This window comes from Nycticebus coucang, chromosome 6 (assembly GCF_027406575.1).
Source record: "Nycticebus coucang isolate mNycCou1 chromosome 6, mNycCou1.pri, whole genome shotgun sequence".
NCBI classification, from domain to species: Eukaryota; Metazoa; Chordata; class Mammalia; order Primates; family Lorisidae; genus Nycticebus; species Nycticebus coucang.
In genome coordinates, this window is record NC_069785.1 from 5618204 (window position 1) to 5630836 (window position 12633).

General features: G+C 44.4%; 1 long non-coding RNA gene across 2 annotated transcripts in view; it reads right to left on the reverse strand.

Moving 5' to 3' along the window:
- LOC128587451 (uncharacterized) overlaps positions 1–12633 on the reverse strand; it is a 53465-nt gene that overhangs the window by 7809 nt on the left and 33023 nt on the right. For both annotated transcript variants that reach the window (XR_008380598.1, XR_008380597.1), the window contains one exon: positions 7734–7834. This is a non-coding gene — a long non-coding RNA (uncharacterized LOC128587451). The remainder of the gene's footprint in view (positions 1–7733; positions 7835–12633) is intronic.

Here is a 12633-nt window from a genome sequence, read left to right on the forward strand (position 1 = left end):
CTACATGTAAAAGACTGAAACTGGACCCACACCTTTCCCCACTCACAAAAATTGATTCAAGATGGATAAAGGACTTAAATTTAAGGCATGAAACAATAAAAATCCTCCAAGAAAGCATAGGAAAAACACTGGAAGATATTGGCCTGGGGGAAGACTTCATGAAGAAGACTGCCATGACAATGGCAACAACAACAAAAATAAACAAATGGGACTTCATTAAACTGAAAAGCTTCTGTACAGCTAAGGACACAATAACCAAAGCAAAGAGACAACCTACACAATGGGAAAGGATATTTGCATATTTTCAATCAGACAAAAGCTTGATAACCAGGATCTATAGAGAACTCAAATTAATCCACATGAAAAAAGCCAACAATCCCTTATATCAATGGGCAAGAGACATGAATAGAACTTTCTCTAAAGACGACAGATGAATGGCTAACAAACACATGAAAAAATGTTCATCATCTCTATATATTAGAGAAATGCAAATCAAAACAACCCTGAGATATCATCTAACCCCAGTGAGAATGGCCCACATCACAAAATCTCAAAACTGCAGGTGCTGGCGTGGATGTGGAGAGAAGGGAACACTTTTACACTGCTGGTGGGACTGCAAACTAGTACAACCTTTCTGGAAGGAAGTATGGAGAAACCTCAAAGCACTCAACCTAGACCTCCCATTTGATCCTGCAATCCCATTACTGGGCATCTACCCAGAAGGAAAAAAATCCTTTTATCATAATGACACTTGTACTAGACTGTTTATTGCAGCTCAATTTACCGTTGCCAAAATGTGGAAACAGCTTAAATGCCCACCAACCCAGGAATGGATTAACAAGCTGTGGTATATGTATACCATGGAATACTATTCAGCCATTAAAAAAAATGGAGACTTTACATCCTTCATATTAACCTGGATGGAAGTGGAAGACATTATTCTTAGTAAAGCATCACAAAAATGGAGAAGCATGAATCCTATGTACTCAATTTTGATATGAGGACAATTAATGACAATTAAGGTTATGGGGGGGGAAGCAGAAAGAGGGATGGAGGGAGGCGGGTGGGGCCTTAGTGTGTGTCACATTTTATGGGGGCAAGACATGATTGCAAGAGGGACTTTACCTAACAATTGCAATCAGTGTAACTGGCTTATTGTACCCTCAATGAATCCCCAACAATAAAAAAAAACAAAAAAAAGAAATAGACCTCCTGAACAGACCAATTTCAAGCACTGAGATCAAAGAAACAATAAAAAAGCTTCCAACCAAAAAATGCCCTGGTCCAGATGGCTTCACTCCAGAATTCTATCAAACCTTCAAGGAAGAGCTTATTCCTACTGCAGAAATTATTCCAAAAAATTGAGGAAGAAGGAATCTTCCCCAACACATTCTATGAAGCAAACATCACCCTGATACCAAAACCAGGAAAAGACCCAAACAAAAAGGAGAATTTCAGACCAATCTCACTCATGAACATAGACGCAAAAATTCTCAACAAAATCCTAGCCAATAGATTACAGCTTATCATCAAAAAAGTCATTCATCATGATGAAGTAGGCTTCATCCCAGGGATGCAAGGCTGGTTTAACATACGCAAGTCTATAAACGTTATCCACCATATTAACAGAGGCAAAAATAAAGATCACATGATCCTCTCAATAGATGCAGAAAAAGCATTTGATAAAATCCAGCATCCTTTTCTAATTAGAACACTGAAGAGTATAGGCATAGGTGGCACATTTCTAAAACTGATTGAAGCTATCTATGACAAACCCACAGCCAATATTTTACTGAACGGAGTAAAACTGAAAGCTTTTCCTCTTAGAACTGGAACCAGACAAGGTTGTCCTCTGTCACCCTTACTATTCAACGTAGTGCTGGAAGTTCTAGCCAATACAATTAGGCAAGACAAGGAAATAAAGGGAATCCAAATGGGAGCAGAGGAGGTCAAACTCTCCCTCTTTGCTGACGACATGATCTTATACTTAGAGAACCCCAAAGACTCAACCACAAGACTCCTAGAAGTCATCAAAAAATACAGTAATGTTTCAGGATATAAAATCAATGTTCACAAGTCAGTAGCCTTTGTGTACACCAATAACAGTCAAGATGAGAAGCTAATTAAGGACACAACTCCCTTCACCATAGTCTCAAAGAAAATGAAATACCTAGGAATATACCTAACGAAGGAGGTGAAGGACCTCTATAAAGAAAACTATGAAATCCTCAGAAAGGAAATAGCAGAGGATATTAACAAATGGAAGAACATACCATGCTCATGGATGGGAAGAATCAACATTGTTAAAATGTCTATACTTCCCAAAGCAATCTACCTATTCAATGCCATTCCTATCAAAATACCAACATCGTACTTTCAAGATTTGGAAAAAATAATTCTGCATTTTGTATGGAACCGGAAAAAAACCCGTATAGCTAAGGCAGTTCTCTGTAACAAAAATAAAGCTGGGGGCATCAGCATACCAGATTTTAGTCTGTACTACAAAGCCATAGTGCTCAAGACAGCATGGTACTGGCACAAAAACAGAGACATAGACACTTGGAATCGAATTGAACACCAAGAAATGAAACTAACATCTTACAACCACCTGATCTTTGATAAACCAAACAAGAACATACCTTGGGGGAAAGACTCCCTATTCAATAAATGGTGTTGGGAGAACTGGATGTCTACATGTAAAAGACTGAAACTGGACCCACACCTTTCCCCACTCACAAAAATTGATTCAAGATGGATAAAGGACTTAAACTTAAGGCATGAAACAATAAAAACCCTCCAAGAAAGCATAGGAAAAACACTGGAAGATATTGGCCTGTGGAAAGACTTCATGAAGAAGTCTGCCATGGCAATTGCAACAACAACAAAAATAAACAAATGGGACTTCATTAAACTGAAAAGCTTCTGTACAGCTAAGGACACAATAACCAAAGCAAAGAGACAACCTACACAATGGGAAAGGATATTTGCATATTTTCAATCAGACAAAAGCTTGATAACTAGGATCTATAGAGAACTCAAATTAATCCACATGAAAAAAGCCAACAATCCCTTATATCAATGGGCAAGAGACATGAATAGAACTTTCTCTAAAGACGACAGATGAATGGCTAACAAACACATGAAAAAATGTTCATCATCTCTATATATTAGAGAAATGCAAATCAAAACAACCCTGAGATATCATCTAACCCCAGTGAGAATGGCCCACATCACAAAATCTCAAAACTGCAGATGCTGGCGTGGATGTGGAGAGAAGGGAACACTTTTACACTGCTGGTGGGACTGCAAACTAGTACCACCTTTCTGGAAGGAAGTATGGAGAAACCTCAAAGCACTCAAGCTAGACCTCCCATTTGATCCTGCAATCCCATTACTGGGCATCTACCCAGAAGGAAAGAAATCCTTTTATCACAAGGACACTTATACTAGACTGTTTATTGCAGCTCAATTTACAATCGTCAAAATGTGGAAACAGCCTAAATGCCTACCAACCCAGGAATGGATTAACAAGCTGTGGTATATGTATACCATGGAATACTATTCAGCCATTAAAAAAAATGGAGACTTTACATCCTTCGTATTAACCTGGATGGACGTGGAAGACATTATTCTTAGTAAAGCATCACAAGAATGGAGAAGCATGAATCCTATGTACTCAATTTTGATATGAGGACAATTAATGACAATTATGGTTATGGGGGGGGAACAGAAAGAGGGAAGGAGGGAGGTGGGTTGGGCCTTGGTGTGTGTCACACTTTATGGGGGCAAGACATGATTGCAAGAGGGACTTTAGCTAACAATTGCAATCAGTGTAACCTGGCTTATTGTACCCTCAATGAATCCCCAATAAAAAAAAAAAAAAAGATAATATCTTTCCTATCTGCTCCCTGGTATGCCCACCCCATCGCATTTACAGTCCTCAGTACAAATAGAAGTGGTAACACCACACGTAGCCATGGCTCCATCAAGGTTCTGCCTTGTGAATGCTGCCGAACCCCAGAGGTTCCCTTACCACATTCCCCTGTCTCTATCTGCACCTGCACCAGCCGAGGACACCTCCAGGAAGAGAACTCACTCCTGCTTCCCAGGCCTGACTTGTGCTTGGCTGACTGTGTCCACAGCCTGCCACGCCAGAGAGATCTGGGCGGAGAGAGAAGCAGAGGGTCAAGCTGTGGGTTTGGCTGAGGGACTCAGGGAGGGTGCAGAAAGGGAAAGATAGAGGCTGGAGCCTGGGGCGGGGCTGAGAGGAAAAGAGACATTTAGAGGAGAGGTCCCTGAAAAGATCCTCAAGGAACAAAAATCGGGAAGAGAGTGGGGTCAGTGGCACGAGTGCTGTGGAACGTGCAGAGAGTAAGAGCCGAGGTGCCACGCTGGGCCCCAGATCTTCTGTTTAACCTGAGTGTGAAGGGAAAGTGTGGTAGGAAGGAAGCTGGGAGATGGGGAGGAGAGGGGCCTGGTGGGGAGACATTGGGTTTGTCCAGGCGCGTGTCACTATTGTCAAGAGGTGCCTCCCATGTGCCAGCAGCCAGGCAAGGGTACAAAGGTTAGACATATAAGCCTCTGCCCCATAGACAATGCTATGGAAGACCCAGAGACACCCACGTAACTGTCTGCCTCTGCTTTTCTCTAAACTTCTTCCAAACGTAGCTTGTGATCACAAAATGCACTCTGTCAACTGGATGGCAGCCAGCGGTGGATGCTAACCATCTGGAACCAGAGCTGAGAGCCCACCCTAGCTCAGATAATGTCATCGTCAAAGAGACACAGCCCTCTGTCACATCCAGCCACACCTCCGCTGCTCTGCACCAGACCCACCAGATGTGCTCTCCTCCCAGCCGCCCTGGACCTCTGCTAGGACATCTTTGTTGTCCAGGAGCCTGTCTGATACACTTATCTGTCTTCCCAACAGAAAAGGGATGTTGCTGAAAGGACAGCAGACGCAAACCTGCTTCCTTCAGATGTGCACGCCCCATTTCTGTAAGCCTGCCTGGCGCTGCGGTGAGCCCAACCTCCTCGCAAAGCTGTGACACAGTGGCTGGGGTAGAGCCGACATGGGGTGGGGTGGACAGGGCCTGTGAGAGTCGTCTGCATTCGTCTCGAGACACTGGCCTTCTGCTGTGGCTCTGGGGAGCGTGTTGTCTTCCCACACACATTGTTGAATCCTGGTAAGGAAGAGACTAAACCAACCTTTGCATTTGACCCATGGTCTCCAGCACCGTTTACCCGATATTTCATGCAGCCGTGCCTCTTCCCCCTTCTGCCTACTCTGAATGCAGACGGAATATACGAAACTCCAGCGGCTATCCTGGGACCTTGCGTGGCACAGGGAGAGGTCAAGAGCTCACCAAGTCGCTAACCATGATGTCACCTCCCTGTTGAATCAACACCAGCAGCCAACTAAGGCAATAATTCATAGACCAGTGAGAAGTATGTTTCGGACTTAAGCCACTTGTAAGTCAGGTTCTTTGTTTCCTGCAACTAACTCAAACCCACTGTGCATCCATTTCCCCCTCTCTCTCCTAGAAGAGCCTCATGTGTTCAGACTCCATCCTCAGGTGCCTCGGGTGACACTGACCCCATCCTAGGTCTATGGGTGGCTCTGGTAGCCTTGCCAGTCCTGAGGAACTCATGAGGCAGGGAGGGGAACTGAAACTTGACGGGCTTCTGGGACAAGGCTTGTGATACAGCAGCAGCAAGATTTTGTCCCTCCGTCTTTCCCGTGGATAGTGTCAGGTGCAGGTGTGATAGCCGGAGCTGTTGCAGCCACCTTCCTACTTCCCTAATAGTGATGCCGACACAACGACTTCTGGGCAACGGGACCAGAGCAACCAGGAGCCCTGCTGACATTGCTGCCCTGTGATCAGCCAGCCTTGGTGCCACCTAGGCCCTGCCCTTCCTGCTCTGTGACAATGTCACTGTCACTGTCATTGAACTAGTTTGAGTTGGGGTTTTTGTTACTTGCCTCTGAAGGCATTTTTATAGGTGGTTTTGTTTTGGTTTTCAGACAGAGTCTCACTCTGTCGCCTGGGTAGAGTGCAGTGGAGTCATCATAGCTCGCAGCAACCTCAAACTCCCAGCCTCCAGGATCCTCTTGCCTTGGCCTCCCAGAGTGCTAGGATTACACGCATGAGCCACCATGCTCAGCCCTCTTTTTAGAAAGTTATTTTTGTAGTATCTAGCACTAGCTTTTTTTGAGAAAGGGCAGATAGAGCATCAGCTTGTGTGTTTAGCATTTTCACATGCTAAATATCAGTATATCCCCTACCCCTTTGAAAATAGACTCTTCAGATACAGAGGATGGTTTAGCTCAAAAAATGTGACCTTCAGGGCGGCGCCTGTGGCTCAAAGGAGTAGGGCGCTGGCCCCATATGCCGGAGGTGGCAGGTTCAAACCCAGCCCTGGCCAAAAACTGCAAAAAAAAAAAAAAAAGTGACCTTCAGGACACAAATGTTACTTTGACACTGGTCAATCTGACCCAGCCAGAAGAATGCTCTGATTTATTACACTTGTGACCCTCAGTAAGGTTGAGAAATTGAGCCCATACCCATAGATTATCTTCTGTGTGACGGGGTCATGGGGGTCACTGAGGCACTGAGGAATGACACTCTCACCTCCACTAAGACATGAGGAAGAGACCAGTGGACTCTTTTTTCCCCCCCATAATGGCATAAATGTATTCATTATCTATGTACAAATGACTTAAGACCAGTGGACTCTTTCCTAACAGCTGCTGGGCTGCCACAGTGGGCAATTCAGGGCATGACGCCCTCAATGGCCCCCAACCTTCTCCCGGTCCTCAGAGATAAAGATGGGGCCCCTGTGAGTAATCTGTGGTCAGCAGGAGCCATCAATACTGTGTCTCTGTGTCACTTTGTCCAAGGAGAGGATGGCCTTGAGACACGCCAGGTTCATTTAGCTGCAAAAAGGACTGAGAACTACCTGTTTACTGGATGAGTGAGGGAGCCCAGGGGGGAGGTGCCGTTTCTCTCTCTTCTCTCTTCTCCCTATTGTACCCGCCATATTGCCCCCTTTTCTTGTTGAAGGGTCCGTGGCTGATTATAGCTGAACTATGCAGGCAGGCCAGGGACACTCGGGGCAGCCTGTCTTAGGTCACCGAATTGTCCCAGAAACGTCCTGCAGAACATATCCTCAACTCCGTGAGCTAAAAATCTAAGCCCAGGACATTTTTAGAAGCTGTGAGCTAGACAAGAGCCCTCCCCAAAACATTGCTTTGGGGACCCAGAATTTATACCCTCCCCACTCGCTCCAGTCGCCGAGTTGTCACGCTCTCCACGCATCTCCTGAGAAGATGGCTGCGTGAGTCTCCCACCACTGCTATGTAAGTCTTTCAGAAATGGCCGTGAAACATGTCCGAGATAAAACCATGCCCCTCACCCACTCATGGTGACATAATCGGCAGATTATGTTCACAGATGAAGACATCAAATGGCCTCCTTGCCCTTGAAGTTCTCTGGAAGACATGTCTTTTTTTATTTTTGTCCAGGGCTGGGTTTGAACCCGCCATCTCCAGCATATGGAGCTGGTGCCCTACCCCTTTGAGCCACAGGCGCCGCCCCAAGACTCGTCTTCTTAAAGGGCTTACTTCTTCCATTTACTCTAATTTTCCACTTACTTAAAAAGCAGCATTATAACCCAAACATACTCTGATTTTTCAGCTCTGAACATTATCACGGCAACTTGAATATTCTCACCTTTTCTGAGCTGTGCGTAGTTTCTCCAACTGCCCAGGACGAGGCACAGTGAGGCGTGGTTGATATTCAGTTCTTGTTTGTGGGCTGAATGGATGAATTGCCTGGAAATTTATAGCAGAAATAGACATAGAAAGTTCTTTTTTTTTTTCAATCAATAGGTACTCCACATTTAAGGAAATGTACCGGACAGAGATTCCAGATTACAAATTTGTTAAGAAACTTAATGGGGGAAGATCTGAATGCTGAAAATGGCAGGGTTTTCTGCCTCAAATCTATCCTCACAAATAAACACTACAATTTGCTTCATGCCATGTATATAGGACTGGGCTACCTATGTGACATTGCATTTTGTTCTTATAATTACCTTACATAGTAGATAATATTGTTATAATTCTTGTTCTAAAGATAAGGTAAGTTAGGACCTTGGGAGGTTAAGCAATCTTTCTTTAGTCCCCTTGCTAGAAGTGGTCGATGCATGTGCTCAAGCACTTCTCCACCATGTTAGTGTGTCCAGAGAAACTCCTAGAAACTTATCAGTTATGGTAATTTATGAGTAGGGGAGCTTAGAATCAGATGGACATTTACAAGTTTCCGAAGGTCCAAACATCTTTTTGGGTGCTACTCAAATCCAGCTTAGCACTTCCATTTTCCAAGGAGACGTTTTCAACCCCTTCTCTAGAAAAGCTACCTCCTTTGCTTAACTCCAGTCAGCACAAGTACTAGACTTGTATAAATAGTACAAGAAGAACAGGAGAAATAATGCCAAGAAGAACAGGAGGTCAGTGCTGACCCTGAGCTAACATGCTACCAGGACAGCAATCTTGGTCCATTGTCACAACTCTGGCTCAGCAGCCTTGCTCAGCAGACCTTGTGTGTTCTGAACTCTCTCTCCCGCAATGCCTCTCTGCTGCACCACCAGCAGCCTAATCCCTGCTTTACCAATAATGTTAGCTCAGATCCTACTCATCCTTTTAGCCTGTAGTAACCATTGTAGTACTTAGCATTCTAATACCTAGACCCTGTGATCAACAGTTTAATTATTACTTAGTTTACTTACCACAACAATGCTGTGCAGAAGAAACTACCATTCGTGTCATCTTATAGATAAGTAAGTTACCGAGCAGTTAAATAGCAAGTTCCATAGTCATAAAGCAAGGAACAAGCAGAAGAACAATTATGTTCTAATTGTTTGTCAGCTATATTAAAAAAAAAATCAATTCCACTGTTGGGACACTTAAAGTCTTTAGGGTCTTATTATCAGGCAGATGTCTTTGAGACACTAAAGTGCCTCCATTCAAGAAAATGTATCCACTCATGGCAACCAGTAGAGTAAATCTCATGGAATGCACAATACAGAGAATACGTTGTCCTTTGAAAGTTTATGTTTACCCCACAGTATTATTATCAGTCTCTGACACTCAGCCAAAGCTCTTTCGGTCAGCAGAGCTTTGAGGTGCAGCAGGATGGCCGTGGAATGGTTTTAGTTTGATCACACTAGGTAGCTGTGATTCTCAGGGAAAGATGCAAAAACTTTAGACACAGTTTCTATAATAAAAACATTAATATTATAATTTTAAAGAATTTTAGTAACATGAAAAAGCAGGGTATAATACCAAATATGTAGTACAACCCATAACTTAGAGTTATAAGATTCCTTTATAGAATGGAAATTAGCAGGCTTGCGTGTGGCTGGCTCTGGGTGGCAGAGCAGGGTGTGGTTGTTATTTTTCTCTTCATACGTATCCACTACAAGGAGGTGGGGGTCTTTGGTTCCTCCAAAGATGGCTATGCCTGTGCCCAGTACAGAAGGAATATAGGTGAGCCTGGACATCTTGTTCCAGGAAGCAAGGAAAGCCCAAAGCCTGACGGAATCATTTCAGACGTCACAGGAACCAGCATGAATGGCTCTGAGGGCCAAATCTGGAGAAGTTAGAGCATCAAAAATAATGATGCGGATAACCAATGGCAACATACTAAAATACTAAGAGGAAGAAAGAGAAAGGAAAGAAGACAAACTGGACAAGAAATGTGGACTTAATGATAGAAAAATGGCCATTTGCAAACCCCTACTCCTTCCCCTGCAAACCCTACCCCCCCCCCAATATAACACTGATCCAGACAAGAAGAATCAGTGGATACTAAAACTAGCAGGTACAGGTAGCTGGGGACTAGATAAGAGCATTGTCCAGAATACTTACCTACTACAAAGAAAAAACATCCCTGCAACAAAGGGAAGATGTGGCAGATCCTACCTTAGCCAAATATCTAACATTGGTAAATACAAAAATAGAAATTCAAGAATATCATTCACTGTTATTAGCAGTAGTAGTAGTAGACTAAAGCTAAGGAGTTGAAAGCAGTTGCCCCTGGGAAACAGGCGTCAGGAGTGAAAGGATGGGTTGTGGTAATAAATCTTCAATTATGAATCACTTTCAAGTATGGGCATATAATATTTCTTTAAAAATTAATCAGAAAACAAGTGATAGTCCACAAGTCAAGTGAGCACGGTTTTTCAAGAATAAGGTTTGGTGAGCTGTGGTCTGCGCCTTGAACACTGGGTTTCTCAGAGGGAAGGTTTTCAGATCTCTGTAAGCACAGGCTTGGAGGAAATTCAAAACAGAATGGGAGAAGAGGAAGTGGCTCTTCCTTATATTTTCAGTTTTAATGGGCTTTGGATGCACAGAAGCTTCAATGCCAGCACAGTCAAACTTGTCCATTTCCCTTGTGGCTTATACTCATTTTACCTCCTTCCTAAGAAAGCTTTTCTACATTTTCTTCTAAACGTTGTCAGTGCACTCTCATTAAAAACAGAAAATTTTGTTAAAGAGAAAAGTTTTAGTTTAAAATAAAAGTTGATTAACATTCAGACTTTCTTTGCTTATAGTTTTCTAACTTCCTTGGACAAAAGGCCAAGTCATTTTCCTCAAACGGAGGCTCTCTGGTGAGTGCTGTCACCCCCCCCCCTGAACCCGCAGGGTCTGTATCCATGGGTTCAACCAACTATAGACTGATAATATTTGAGGGAAGAAAACAATAAAAAAAAGATAATAAAATTTTCCAAATAAAAAACATAATACAGAGTAACAACTACCAATATAGCGTTCACATTGTGTTAGGTATTGTACGTAGTCTAGAGATGATCTAAACTAGTACACAGCAGCATGTACATAGATTATATGCAAATACTGACCATTCTAGATCAGGGACGATCCTTGGATTTCAGCATCCACAGGGGTCCTGGGACCAATCCCCTACAGATACAGAGGGATGACTGTATTTCTCTTTTGGGTTGTCTCATGGAATCATTTGAAACAAGCAAGCTTGAAATATGGAAGTATTCTTTTATGGTATGATAGTTCCCTTGAAAGAAAGGCTAAGACAGTATACAGCAGGCTTCACTGGTGACCAGGAGTCTTTATACATTCAAGTCCAGCTAAATCATAACTGAGGGTTTGGCGCAGGGTGTGAAGCCTGATGCTGGCACCCTAGTTTTAATCCAGGAACAACTCAAGAACACTTCAGGAACAGATTCTGAAAGACAGTGAGCTGGTGAATAAAAAGATTATTGATTTGAAATCTTTGGGAGAGATTAAAGATGGCGGCTGAATAACAGCTTCCCTGCAACTGGGAACAGCGAGTCTGGGGAGACAATACTCCAGGTATCTGTGGCCGGTGGGATCTGCCCATAATCATCCCTTTGAGGATACAGGGAGCCAGAAAGGGACTTCTGGACCCCAAGAGGAGGACAAAAACAGTGGAAAACTGGCAAGTGGTTGCGTGTGTTCGATCGACCTAATCACGCCAGCAACCGTAAGTACAAGCAGCAGTGAGACTGCAAACCAGAAAGGCCTTACCTGTGAACTGTTTTGGTGTTCTTGGACTTGGCACTCAGTTGAACTGCCTTGGGGAGAGCTTGAGCAGGAGTGTGGAGAACTTTGGGCATTGTCTGGGGCCCCAGACTGAGCCACTGAGCTGGGCGCAGGAAGCCATTGTGAAAGAACTGCCCCGGCAAACTCCGCCCTCAGGGTCTCAGAGCAAGGATTGGGCAGGTCAAAGTAACCTACTGACTGAGCAGTCTAAAGGCAGGGACTGAGCTGCCTTACAGCCTTAATCCTTAGGGGCAGAGTGGGACAGTTTTGGCACACTGGAGCCTTGGGCTGTTGCCCTGGGTATAGTGCTGTGACATCACAGCTCATAGCAACCTCAAACTCCTGGGCTTGGCGCTGCCCAGACCTCCATAAGAGCTGTGCAGCGACCCCCGACCAGTGACCCACACCCACCGGGCCTCCACATTCCCTGACCAGGAACTGTGGGAGCCTTGCAACACTGCGCCCTCCCTCCTGTGTCCTCCAAGCTTCCACACTAGCCTGTTCATCTGCACAGGGACTCTGGTAGCTGCATGCCCTTTGGAGCCCTCCCTGCCTCTGCGCAGAGCCCTTCTCCTGGCCAGAGACTGCTGGAGCCTTGGGCTCTCTGTGCCAAAGTCACTGGGCACCTGGCACTCCCAGAACCGTGCACACCACCCCCAGCCCTGTTGCTGGATCCGGGTGTGTCACAAACCGGAGCTGCTTCCACAACCAGAACTCCCTAGCTAGAGCAGCCCCAGAGGAACTACACAGGGTCACTCCCTACAAAGATCCAGCAACAACAGAGTGATCCCACTGGGGTCTAATCTTGGAGTGACACCTCCCCAACTCTGAGGACAGCCAGAGGCAACGGTGAAAAACAATCATGAGGCGAAATCAACAGAAAAACTCTGGCAATATGAATAATCAGAGTAGATCAACTCCCCTAAGGATCAATGGGGCAGAAACAGCACAAGACCCCATGCACAAACAAATAGCTGAGATGTCAGAAATTGAATTCAGGATCTGGATAGCAAATAAGATCGAATTAGAAT